Raw genomic sequence first — 13,131 nt, 5'->3', positions numbered from 1 at the left:
ACTGCACACCGTCCTTCTTTATCATCCACGAATAAGGCTTAAGTTACTCACCGACAGTAAGATGTGTGCGTGTCTGACCGAAAATAACGACACCTATTGCGAATGTTGGCAACACATGAACAGACATTAAAAATGCATATTAATTTTCACTAGCATTCTGGTATGCACGTTATAGGGCTTGAAATGAAATTATGAATATTTTTGTACTGGATCAGTATTCGGACCCACATACTTACCTTTGGAGTACACCCAGAGGAGACTGCAGCCTTGGCGAAAGGAACGAAATGACTGAACTATACTGCTCCGAGAGATTCATATCCTCGAGAGAGGAGATACGAATCCAAATCACAGTCCAGCACCAAATTTTTCTATGTCTGCAGTCGAATCAAGTACAAGTAATATAAGAGCCCTGTTCCTTTGAATGGCTATCGGTTCATCAAATAAAATAAAATTATCTAACGTAAGTAGATTCACTGGCGGCAATATTATTGTTTACCATTTCTTTCGCCTATGTCATTTGCCAAAGTAATGTGGCTTTGCCCAGTTGGTAATGAAGGAACGTGATGTTCAATGTGTGAAATGTCCCCACAGAAAATACCCTCTACCACGCACCAATTAATCATTGTCAATCAAACCATCCACATTCATTCACTTTGGAAAAGTATCTGATCCGATTTTCCCGTAACATATGCGGCGACAGCTCGACGACGCCAAAATATTTTCTAGAGCGTTTATTCTTTGAAATAACGGAGATGCATATATGCATTCTCCATGGTTGTTAGAGTGGTAACTAGGACAGCTTCTGGAGTATCTGTTGAGGGATTGACATGTTTCTGAGAGATAAATATTCTGCTTTTCTTCTCGCTAAAGCGAGCCAATTAACATTTGTGCCGCCAGCGGTTTGTTTGAAGAGAAAGAGACTGTAAACGGAAATAATTAAGACGTGGAATCACCGGAGATCTGGACATCTAATGGAGATGGATTTAATACACAATTTTCTTCATTAATAAGGTTTGTGACTTTTTTGTTCTGGAGTGAATGAACGAATGAGTTTTTTCTGAATCATTTAATGATCACGTTGACCCTGTAATTGGTGGGCAAGTTTCAGCTGTGTCGAAGAGAGCCTGCAATCACTGAGTCTGTGTTAAATCGTCCAAAAAGGCTTCGTACACATCTGGAATTCGCAATCTTTCGTAAAAGGAACAAATTGTCCACACGATTCATTCTCCCGACTGAATGCAGTGTTTAACAGTAATAATTAATGTAAAGATCTCTTACAGCAAGCCAGCCGCTGATTACCAAGACAAAGGACTCCACCAAAGATTCTATTTGCCTGATTTCACGTAATGAAATATTATATTAAAAACTGTACGTAGATAAAGGAGAGAAAGAGAGAGAGCGAATGAAAATAGAGATAATACTAATAATCCTCCATTAGTCTAACTTTTCGCCTGTCTTATCACGGATCAGCCAAGAAATGGTGGGTCCTTACTTTGCTGTATAGATTTATGTGTGAAGGTGAAGGGATCTTAAAGGCAACAGATACACATCTATACAGACAAGACATTACACAAAGTTAGCGGCTAGCTGCATTCATCATCTATTCTTAGATGAAGAGACGGCAACTTATTATCCTTAACATTGGAAAAATGTTAAATGTGGATTATGAATTATAACGTCTTTCTCTTGAGGTTACCAGAGGTAAACTAAACCTGTTCGTGCCTCTTAAAAGTAAACGCCTGATCCCACGCCTATGTCATTTCCCAACGTAAACTGGCTCTGCCCAGTTGTTAATGAAGGAACGTGATGTTTAATGTGGATTATGAATTATAACGTCTTTCTCTTGAGGTTGCCAGAGGTAAACTAAATCTGTTTGTGCCTCTTAAAAGTAAATGCCTGAACCCACGCATTGCCCCTGAGATAGTTCGTTCCACCAGACCATTGTGGCCACATTGCCCAGCCCCTGGAGTGTGCTGCAACGGATGATATGCTTAGCGTACAAAATTAGTCACGGTGGAAAATATGCGAGTCTATTAAATAGTTAAGTAGAAGCAATCTTCTGACACATAGATTATGCTATTCTCATGTCAGGAGTATGTAAAGACTCTTCATTTACTTGCGTCTAGAAATGGCTGTCGAATACTGCCAAACCAAAAGCCAAGGGATCTTACTGGCTTCCGATATACGTCGCTGTCAATTCTTCCATATGATTTGGTCGACGTGACCTGTTTCAAGTTGTCTAGGACAGAAAATATTGTAGAAAATCAATTATTTTCCATTGCAATAAACATAAAGATTTTCTTTCTAAATTACCAAAATTCAAAATTTTCCCAATAACAGTTCAAATTTAATATTCGCTTCTGTAATGTGGGAAAGTGTTTCGCAGTTGCAAAACCCGCATCCGACCCATTGACCTTACGCTTAGTCGCTGACCATAAATTCTAGCTCAGAGTGACACCAGTGTAAGTAACCTAATGTAGTGAAGACTGTTAGCCAGTGCTCTTTGTCACCAGAAAATACGCAACTAACCCATTGGGCTCCATCAGTACACTATAACAGTAATTTCTGTGTGTATGCAATGCATACGGATTGTAAAATTTAGTGGTGCTCTCTCTTCCACTTCTATATACAATATGCCTGATCTAAACAGTCCTTTTATCATGACAGGCCCTGGGCAGTGCAACATTGTACTGACAACAGTAATGTGCTTTTACTGACAACCTAACTGTTCGTTTCACCTGATTTTGTAAGCTTTTAAATAAAACAACATGACCTTCCATTGGGAGACATTTCGTCCCTCTTTTCCTTCTGTGAAATTTGTCAGTAAGCTTTTTGTCTTCCAACCAGCGAAATGCGGCAGAGTACGGTTGGTAAACGATTCACAAACCACGATTTAGTGCCGTTAAGACGATTTCTTTAAACATTGTCGTAGCTGAAAGAATTTAGTTTCTTATTAAATCGTCCTATGCAGCAACGTTCACAGATATCTCAAATAGGAAAAGCTCTTTATCCAGGTACGGAGGTTGTAAAACAAACTTCCCACAGTTTGTGTCAGGTTGATGTTTTCGTCTGATAGCACTGTGCAAGTATTTTGTCTAAGAATTATCACAAGTAGTGTTCATGTAACTGTGGGAACCATTGGTTGAAAACGAGTTTAACCCCAGTGGGTACAGTACTGCTAAAGATTCAAAATGATTATCAATCTAAGACTTAGTTCATTCAGAAACTGTGGCGTATTTGTAATATTGAATCTAGAATGTGTATCCTTGTCTTCCTTGAGTAGGCATTGGAAGACATTTACACACACTTATACAATACTATGAATACTGCGAACTCTATAGTTAACGTTGCCATCAAACTAATTTTGTTTTTTTTTTAAATTCTTCTAGGTCGTCAATAAGCAGTATGTGTTGCAGATACAGTCTTAGACAAAGAAAGTCACCACCATGTCATTCACGTAAGGTGGACAATACAGTCGTGCTCCCCTCAGAATTCTATGTCCGGCAATATGCTCGGTCTGGCAACATTGAGGACTGCAGCACTTCCCAGAGGAAGTCTTGACTGCAGTCTGAGCACATCTATCTTGACTAAAACCGTAGTCTTGAGGTAAAACACGAGACTAGGTAATACGACATCTGGCAACACAAAGCACACGTCAACAAAACATTCACTGACCCTTTCCTCTCGGTGCTGAAGCTATGAGTTTAATTTAAGCTTATCTATAATATATTTCGCTTTCTGTCACACTGGTAATAACAGTTAGGTTCATCACTATTTTAGGGAGAGATTTCTTGGCTGGCCATCTGCCTCCGAACACCGCATGCGTCTGAGTTCTCTGGAGTCCATTTGCTGACTACCGGCGGGGCCTGAGGCACTGCGCCGCCTCGCCTTCTGCTGACAACGTCTGCTCCACTCCTCACTCTGGACAGTGTAACATGCTTTAATGAATCTGTCTACGATTTGTGTCTCAAACTCGATGGCAACGGAGGTACAAAACTGTTTTTATTTGATGAGTATTTTATTTCACTAGTATGTAATACATCAATGTGGCACAGAATTAATTTCTTTGTTCCTGATCCAGTGTGCTATAATTAAAGCGTCATATCCTGTTCTTTTTCCTTTCATAGGAGATTCTTCAGATAATTTATTTTTGTCATGGATTCATATGTGTTAGTCAAGGTACAGAGAGTAAACGCAATGTAATGCATTTGGTTAGTTTCTTTGATTCCCTACAGTAAATGGATGCAAAACATTGTGTCAATACCTTTCAGAACATGCTCTATAGCTACTCAGGCAAATTACTTGTTTTAACGTCCATACATTAATTAATGGAGAAGTTAACGCTGTTCAAAAGTGATATTTAAAATATTCATTTGGATTTAAGGTGACAAGAGCAAGCAAAACCAAATATTTCTTGCACCATGCGCAAAACACAAACTAAATCTCGCTCTTCTGACGTGTTGTCTGATATATTGCTTGGAAAACATATCTGATTCATGTTGCTACATACAGCTCTATCAGATATCAATGTGGATGCGTACCAAGCGTATAAAAGTATATTTTGAAACACACAGAAAGGCACAAAAGGGTATTCGACTGAACAAGACTGTAATAGGGGTCGACAGCATCGACGTCTCCACCTTGACAAGTCGAACCGTGACAGAGCTCGGCCAATAACTTACGTTTACTGGTATCAAAGCTACAGCATGAGAACACAAAAATATTAATAACCTAAAGATCATTAACTTTGGAACCCATAATAATGTAAAGTAGTCATCAGTTAGAAGATTGGTTTGAACACCACAGGGCTTTAATAGGCACAAGCCTGTTGGAAGTGGTATGCCGTAGCTTTCCTCCGACCTTTTAGTCGACTTGCCTAGACCGTTAATAGGGGAACGTACACTTTAACGTGGCTTTCGGACCACAGTGCAACTTGGCATTTTTTACCCATTGGTGTTAAACTCGCTTTCAACCAATGGTTCCCACAGGTACATGAACACTGCTTGTGATACCTCTTAGACAAAATACTTACGCAGTGCTATCAGACGAAAAGATCAACCTGACACAAACTGGGAGAAGTTTGTTTTACAACCTTCGTACCTGGATATAGATCTTTTCCTATTTGAGATATCTGTGAACGTTGCTGCATAAGACGATTTACGAAGAAACTAAATTCCTTCAGCTAGGACATTGTTTAAAGAAATCGTCTTAACGGCAGTAAATCGTGGTTTGTGAATCGTTTACCAACCGTACTCTGCCGCATTTCGCTGGTTGGAAGGCTAAAAGCTTACTGACAAATTTCACAGAAGGAAAAGGGGGACGAAATGTCTCCCACTGGAAGGTCATGTTGTTTTATTTAAATGCTTACAAAATCCGGTAAAACGAACAGTGAGGTTGTCAGTAAAAGCACATTACAGTCGTGCTTGTGTAGCTCAGCTGACAGAGCACTTGCCCGCGAATGGCAATGGTCCCGAGTTCGAGTCTCGGTCCGGCACACAGTTTTAATCTGTCAGGAAGTTTCATATCAGCGCACACTCCGCTGCACCGTGAAAATCTCATTCTGGAAACATCCCCCACGCTGAAGCTAAGCCATGTCTCTGCAATATCCTTTCTTTCAGGGGTGCTAGTTCTGCAGGGTTCGAAGGAGAGCTTCTGTAAAGTTTGGAAGGTAGGAGACAAGATACTGGCAGAAGTAAAGCTATGATGACGGGGCGTGAGTCGTGCTTGGGCAGCTCAGCTGGTAGAGCACTTGCCCGCGAAAGGCAAAGGTCCCGAATTCGAGTCTCGGTCCGGCACATAGTTTTAATCTGCGAAGAAGTTTCACATTACTGTTGTCAGTATAACGTTGCACTGCCCAGGGCCTGTGATGATATAAGGCCCGTCTGGCTCAGGCATATTGTATATAGATGTGGAAGAGAGAGCACCACTAAATTTTACAATCCGTATGCATTGCAAACACACAGAAATTATTGTTACGGTGTACTTACGGAGCCCAGTGGGTTAATTGCGTATTTTACGGTGAGAAAAAGCACCGGCAAACAGTCTTCCCTACATTAGGTTACTTAAACTGGTGTCACTCTGAGCTAGAATTTATGGTCAGCGACTAAGCGTAAGTCAATGGGTCGGATGCGGGTTTTGCAACTGCGAAATACTTTCCCACATTACAGAAGCGAATATTAAATTTGAACTGTTATTGCGAAAATTTTGAACTTCGGTAGTTTAGAATGAAAATCTTTCTGTTTATTGCAATGGAAAATAATTGATTTTCTACAACATTCTCTGTCATACACAACTTGAAACAGGTAACGTCCACCAAATCATATGGAAGAACTGACAGCGACGTATATCGGAAGGCAGTAAGATCCCTTGGCTTTTGGTTTGGCAGTATTCGACTGCCAATTCTAGGCGTAAGTAAATGAAGAAAGACAGTGCGTTTGTGTTATCCAGTGACATCTTTAGCAATTACTTCAGTTTTTATGTAATCTACGAGTAATTGCTGATATTTGATATTAACAATAAGAATAGCCGGCCAAAGTGGCCGAGCAGTTTTAGGCGCTTCAGACTGGACCTGCGCGACAACTACTGTCGCAGGTTCGAATCCTGCCTCGGGATTGGATGTGTGTGACGTCCTTAGGTTAGTTAGGTTTAAGTTGGTCTAAGTTCTAGGGGACTGATGAGTTAAGTCCCACAGTGCTCAGAGCCATGAATAGAATTCCGTAGACAGGAATAGAACCTGTTCCTGGCAACTACTTCTATAATGACCAAAAGGAATTAAATGCAGTTCAGGCACATGTGTTCCAGCAGCGGTATGAAGAAAATGATAGTAATAATGACGGCAATATTCGAATTATCCGGTAACTTCGCACTTCACAGTGGATTTTCTCGAACTAAGATATTTGCTCGATTAGCGGAAATTTCAAAATGGATTCACATCGAGGATATGATGCCTAGAAGAGTCTTACATCCTGCTGACATGGGAATAGCATAATCTCTGCGTCAGAAGATTGCTTCTACTTAACCATTTAATAGACTCGCACGTTTCCACCGTGACTAATTTTGTAAGCTAAGCAATTCAACCGTTACAGCACACTCCTGGGGCTGGGAAATGGGGCCACAATGGCCTGGTGGAACGAACTATCTCAGGGGCAATGCGTGGGTTCAGGCAATTACTTTTAAGAGGCACAAACAGATTTAGTTTACCTCTGGTAACCTCAAGAGAAAGATGTTATAATTCATAATCCACATTAAAAATCACGTTCCTTCATTAACAACTGGACAGAGCCAGTTTACGTTGGGTGACATAGGCGTGGGATCAGGCATTTAGTTTTAAGAGGCACAAACAGATTTACTTTACCTCTGGTAACCTCAAGAGAAAGACGTTATAATTCAGAATCCACATTAAACATCACGTTCCTTCATTACCAACTGGGCAGAGCCAGTTTACGTTGGCAAATGACATAGGCGGAAGAAGTGGTAAACAGTAATACCGCCGCCAGTAACCATACTTACGTTAGAAAATTTTATTTTATTTGATGAACAGATAGCCATTCAAAGGAACAGGGCTCTTATATTACTTGTACTTGATTGGACTGCACACGTAGAAAAATTTGGTGCTGGACTGTGATTTGAATTCGTATTTCCTCTCTCGAGGATCTGAATCTCTCGGAACAGTATAGTTCAATCATTTCGTTTCTTGTGCCAAGACTGCAGTCTACTCCAAAGGTAAGTATGTGGGTCCGAATACTGATCCAATACAAAAATATTCATAATTTAATTTCAAGCCCTATCACGTGCTTACCGGCCCGCTGGGTGAAAATTAATATGCATTTTTAACGTCTGTTCATGTGTTGCCAACATTCGCAATAGGTATCGTTATTTCTGGTCAGACACGCACACATCTTACTGTTGGTGAGTAGCCAATTGATACTTAAGCCATATTCGTGGATGATAAAGAAGGACGTTTGGGGTGCAGTTCGATTGTCGACCAGCAACAAAAATTTGTATCGTTATTTCAGATTCAAACACCTAGCAGCTGGTAAGAAAAACTGATACATAACATTTGATTTTACTTAGTTAACAATCCGATTACGTGTTGGTTTCGTATCTCCGCCACACAACTTCACATCATGCGCTCCATTTTTAAATGCATGCACACTTTGTTACTTCAGAATGGAGGTATATCAGACATCTTTCGTGGTTAGTTAGCAGAGACGAAAGTGTCTTGATAGGAGTCCCGGTTTATTACAAAAACTGTGGTCTTTTATTTTCAAGTTTAGATTTGGTTACCGATATTGGCGAATATTTCGGTAATTCGTGACCCTTCGTGGCTAGTCAGCAATAAGATTAGATTTGATTTGATTCGATTAATATTTGTTCCATGAATAATGAATACGAAATATTGTAATAATGTGGAACATGTCATTTTAATGAACGATTTCTTTACATACCATGATGCAATTTCTTTACAACAATATTTAGTCTCTCTCTCTCTCTCTCTCATTCTTTTTTATATTTATCTCTATCTCTCTCTCTCTCTTTCTCTCTCTCATACACACACATCGTTTTTTATTTTTCTTGTTTGTTGTGCTCGACTATCGGCCAGGTACGAAAACGTCCATGAATGAATATCTTAGTTTTGAGTACACCTACGAAAGGAATATATAAACAACTATGAGAGCTACTGATTTATGATGCTTAGTTTACAGTCAGTTCTGATTATTATTAGTAACTACGCTCCAGTCCCTAAACCTAGTTACAGAAATGGAAATCAGGCGCATTCCAGGCCGTGCCAGCCGCGTCTTTGAGATACCAGCTATGGTCACTTCCCAGCCCTCTGTAGGAACACATCGGTTCGTCGTTTCCTGCTGGTACTGTAACTGAGATTTGGCAACAAGGCAAGGTATGTTTGGCAACTCTGTGATCGACGAGTTACTTCCTGGAGTGCACGGAATTAAGCCTCAAAGTTTACATGATTTTTCCTGTCATTTCCATTGAATAATCTGAGTTATTATCGCTTGAGGTGTATCAAAAGTCTGTACATTTACGGTTTTCAGCCCAGGAAAGTCGTTGCACGTGAAAATCGCAAGTAATCTTGTCCTTTAAATAGCGATTTACGAGTTCTAGTCACTATCGGCCTCGTAACAGGAATCCCAAATGTATATCTCTTCGCTAGTTGTGTGGTAACACGCTGCTTTCTAAAAAAGCGTCTGTTCTGGGTCGCTCTTCCAGTCTCGCTGACTGTGACGTTTCTGTACAGATACTCAGCTTTATTAAAACAGACTTTCGTCGTAAGGTTATTGTGGGTAGTTTTATTTTATTTCTTATAATACAGTTAAACCTTCAAAACGCAGTAGAAATAATATCACAGGTCAGAATGACGTCAAATTGCAACGGAAAATTATTGGAGAAGAGGGAAAACGTACCGCAGAAGCAAAATAAATAGTTACAAAATGTAGCAATAGATGACACTGTAAGCATCATAATTTAATAGTGGTCGACTACAAATGACAAATGACAACTGATTTATACGACAATGCTTAAGGTGTACGTATGACGTTTAACAAACTGTACTACTCAGTGTGCATGGGTGTGCAGGTGTGATACTGTTAGTTACGTACGCCCATCCACCACGGCTAGATCATACGACATCGGATGGGAAAAATCGGTTTTTAATTGTCCTGAGGCCAAAAACCGCATAAAAAGCATCAATCAGAATCAAATAAGATTATTAATTTCCGTGCGAAATGCGCAACACATGTTCAATATGCTGTCCACCGTTTTCTGCAACGAGTTGAAATCGAGAAACAGCATGTTCCATAAGTGGTCGAAGTGTTTCAGGGGTCACGTTCAGGATGTGTTGTGCAATGCGTGCCTTCACTGCAGCTAAACTACAGTCGGAACACTGAACACAGCATCTTTCAGATAGCCCCGCAGCCAGAAGTCACACGGATTAAGACCAGTTGATTGGGATGGCCAGGCTGTAGGGAAATGGCAGCTGATAATTCTAGCATTTCCGAAATGGCGCTCCAGCAGCTGCTTAACTGGATTTGCAATGTGCGGAGGTGCACTATCTTGCATAAATTTCATTCCATCCACACATCCACGCTGTTGGAGAGCTGGAATGACGTGGTTGCCCCAAAGACACTCATAGCGCTTACCAGTGATGGTACATGTAACAGGACCGGAAGCACCTAACTCTCTGAAAAAATATGACTCTATAATAAATTATGCTGTAAACCCGCACCACACAGTGACCGGATGGAGTGATACTGGTTGATTTGCGTGTGGATTTTCCGTTGCCCATATTCAACAATTCTGTGTGTTGACATATCCCGTCAGATGGAAGTGGGCTTCGTCTGTCCACAAAATCTTCCACGGCTAATCATTGTCCAGTTCCATGCGAGCAAGAAATTCTAAAAAAAATGGTTCAAATGGCTCTGAGCACTATGGGACTTAACATCCGTGGTCATCACTCCCCTAGAACTTAGAACTAATTAAACCTAACTAACCTAAGGGCATCACACACATCCATGCCCGAGGAAGGATTCGAACCTGCGACCGTAGCGGTCACGCGGTTCCAGACTGAAGCGCCTAGAACCGCACGGCCACACCGGCTGGCAAGAAATTCTAAAGCAAAGTTCTTTCTTGCTGGCAGGTCAACAGGAAGCAACCCATGCACATGGGTAATTTTGATGGATAGCAAAGAAGGATGTTTCGCAGAATACTACGCACCGTGTCACTTGTATGTCCAAGCTCGCGCAGTTCTCCGTCCACTGCACGTTTGCTCACCACCACTCGTCTGCTACTGCATTGCTGCGGCCACTGCTTCCACTGACGTCGACTCAATTCATTTCCTCCATCTACCGCCGGCCGAAGTGGCCGTGCGGTTAAAGGCGCTGCAGTCTGGAACCGCAAGACCGCTACGGTCGCAGGTTCGAATCCTGCCTCGGGCATGGATGTTTGTGATGTCCTTAGGTTAGTTAGGTTTAACTAGTTCTAAGTTCTAGGGGACTAATGACCTCAGCAGTTGAGTCCCATAGTGCTCAGAGCCATTTGAACCATTTTTGAACCTCCATCTACCAGGTTGTACACTAAAACAACCCGTCATTTAGAATTTCCGAATCATTTTCTCCAGACCCACAGCAGTCTTCGGACCAACGCTTTTTTTCAAACCTTTCAGCGTCCGGAACTTCAGCAGTGCGACATGTGCACAGTCATCATTTTTGTAATACAGCATAACAAGCAGAGCACAATCCCGTATTGAGACAGTCATGGCGAACGTCGCAGACGCGAAAGGAGGAAAAGCCGTTTATCCGGCGTGTTTATACTAACTTCAATGGGTCGTGGGAATGACAGGTGTTTTCACTTACGTATGCTGACACATACAGCACCATCTATTGATCAATTATCACACTATTTTTTTCTTCTGCCATACTTTTTCCCCCTTCTCCGATAATATTCCGTTGCAATTTGACATCATTCTGAGCAGCAGTGTTATTTCTAAAGCGTTTTGAAAGTTTAACGTTAATTATAATCACCTTGTACATAGAGAACAACAGCACTCCTGTCTCACTTCCCTGGAACATTCCTGACGATACCCTTATCTCTGAAATGGTTCAAATGGCTCTGAGCACTATGCGACTCAACTGCTGAGGTCATCAGTCGCCTAGAACTTAGAACTAATTAAACCTAACTAACTTAAGGACAGCACACAACACCCAGCCATCACGAGGCAGAGAAAATCCCTGACCCCGCCGGGAATCGAACCCGGGAACCTTCTCTCTGATAAATACTCGCTGTCAAGGAAAGCATACTGGGTTCTATTATTTAAGAAGTTTTCGACCCATACAAATATCTGTGAACTTATTCCATCTGCTCGTACCGTCGTTAAAAATTTGCAGGGGGCCGTGTCAAATGCTTTTCGGAAATCTGGAAAAATGGAATCTGCCTTTGCCCTTAATCCATAGTTCTCAGTATATCATGTGAGAAAAGGGCATGCTGAATTTTGCACGAGTGATGCTTTCTAAAACCATGCTGATTCGTGGACATAAGCTGCTTAGCCTCAAGGAAGTTTATTGTATTCTAATTGAGAAAGTGTTCGTGGATTGTGCAGCAAAGAGAAGTTAGGGATATTGGTCTGTAATTTTGCTGGTCAGTTCATTTGCCTTTCTTATATACTGGAGTCGCCTGCCCTGTGCTGGGTGAGAGACTGACGATAAATGCAAGCCGGGTAAGGGGTCAAGGCCGTAGAGTACTCTCTGAAAAACCCAACTGGGATTCCATCCGGAACTGGTGATTTATTTGGTTTCAAACCCTTAACTGCTTCTCTACGCCCGGTATGCCTTATTCCTATGACGTCCTTACGGGAAATATGTCCGATGGTCAAATGGCGGTGTGTTTGTACGGTTCTTCTGCGTGAACGATTTCTTGAACGTGAAATGTAAGACTTTGGCTTTAGTTTTGCTATCTTCAACTGCCACACCAGATTGGTCAATAAAGGAATGATTGGAAGCCTTAGACCCGTTTAGAGATTTTACATCCGACCTGAATTTTCTCGGATTCTCTGACAGATCTTTTGCTAAGATGTGATGGTGGGAGTTGGCGTATGCTTCGCACATAGATCTTTTCACAGACTCACGACCTTCCCTTGTCGTTGTTTGCTGGTCCGCTTTTGAGTCTAGAGTGCAACAGCCTCAGCTTCCAAAAAATGGTTCAAATGGCTCTGACCACTGTGGGACTTAACAGCTGAGGTCATCAGTCCCCTAGAACTTAGAACTACTTAAACCTAACTAAGCTAAGGACATCACACACATCCATGCCCGAGACAGGATTCGAACCTGCGATCGTAGCGGTCGCGCGGTTCCAGTCTGTAGCGCCTAGAACCGCTCAGGCACTGCGGCCGGCGCCTCTGCTTCCTCAGAATCTTAGGAATTTCGTAATGAACCCATGGTGAAGCTTTTCCATCCTTTATTTACTTTAGAGACGGAACTCTCCAGACCACGACTTACAATCTGTTTAAACTTCGCCCATAATTCCTCTATATCCATCAGACTGGAACTAAGTGCTGCCACTTCACTGTCTAAGTAAGATGTTAATAACTGCTTATCCGCTCTGTCTAGCCGAAACATTCTC

Source organism: Schistocerca serialis, chromosome 2 (genome assembly GCF_023864345.2).
Source record: "Schistocerca serialis cubense isolate TAMUIC-IGC-003099 chromosome 2, iqSchSeri2.2, whole genome shotgun sequence".
NCBI classification, from domain to species: Eukaryota; Metazoa; Arthropoda; class Insecta; order Orthoptera; family Acrididae; genus Schistocerca; species Schistocerca serialis.
This window is presented reverse-complemented; position numbering follows the sequence as displayed.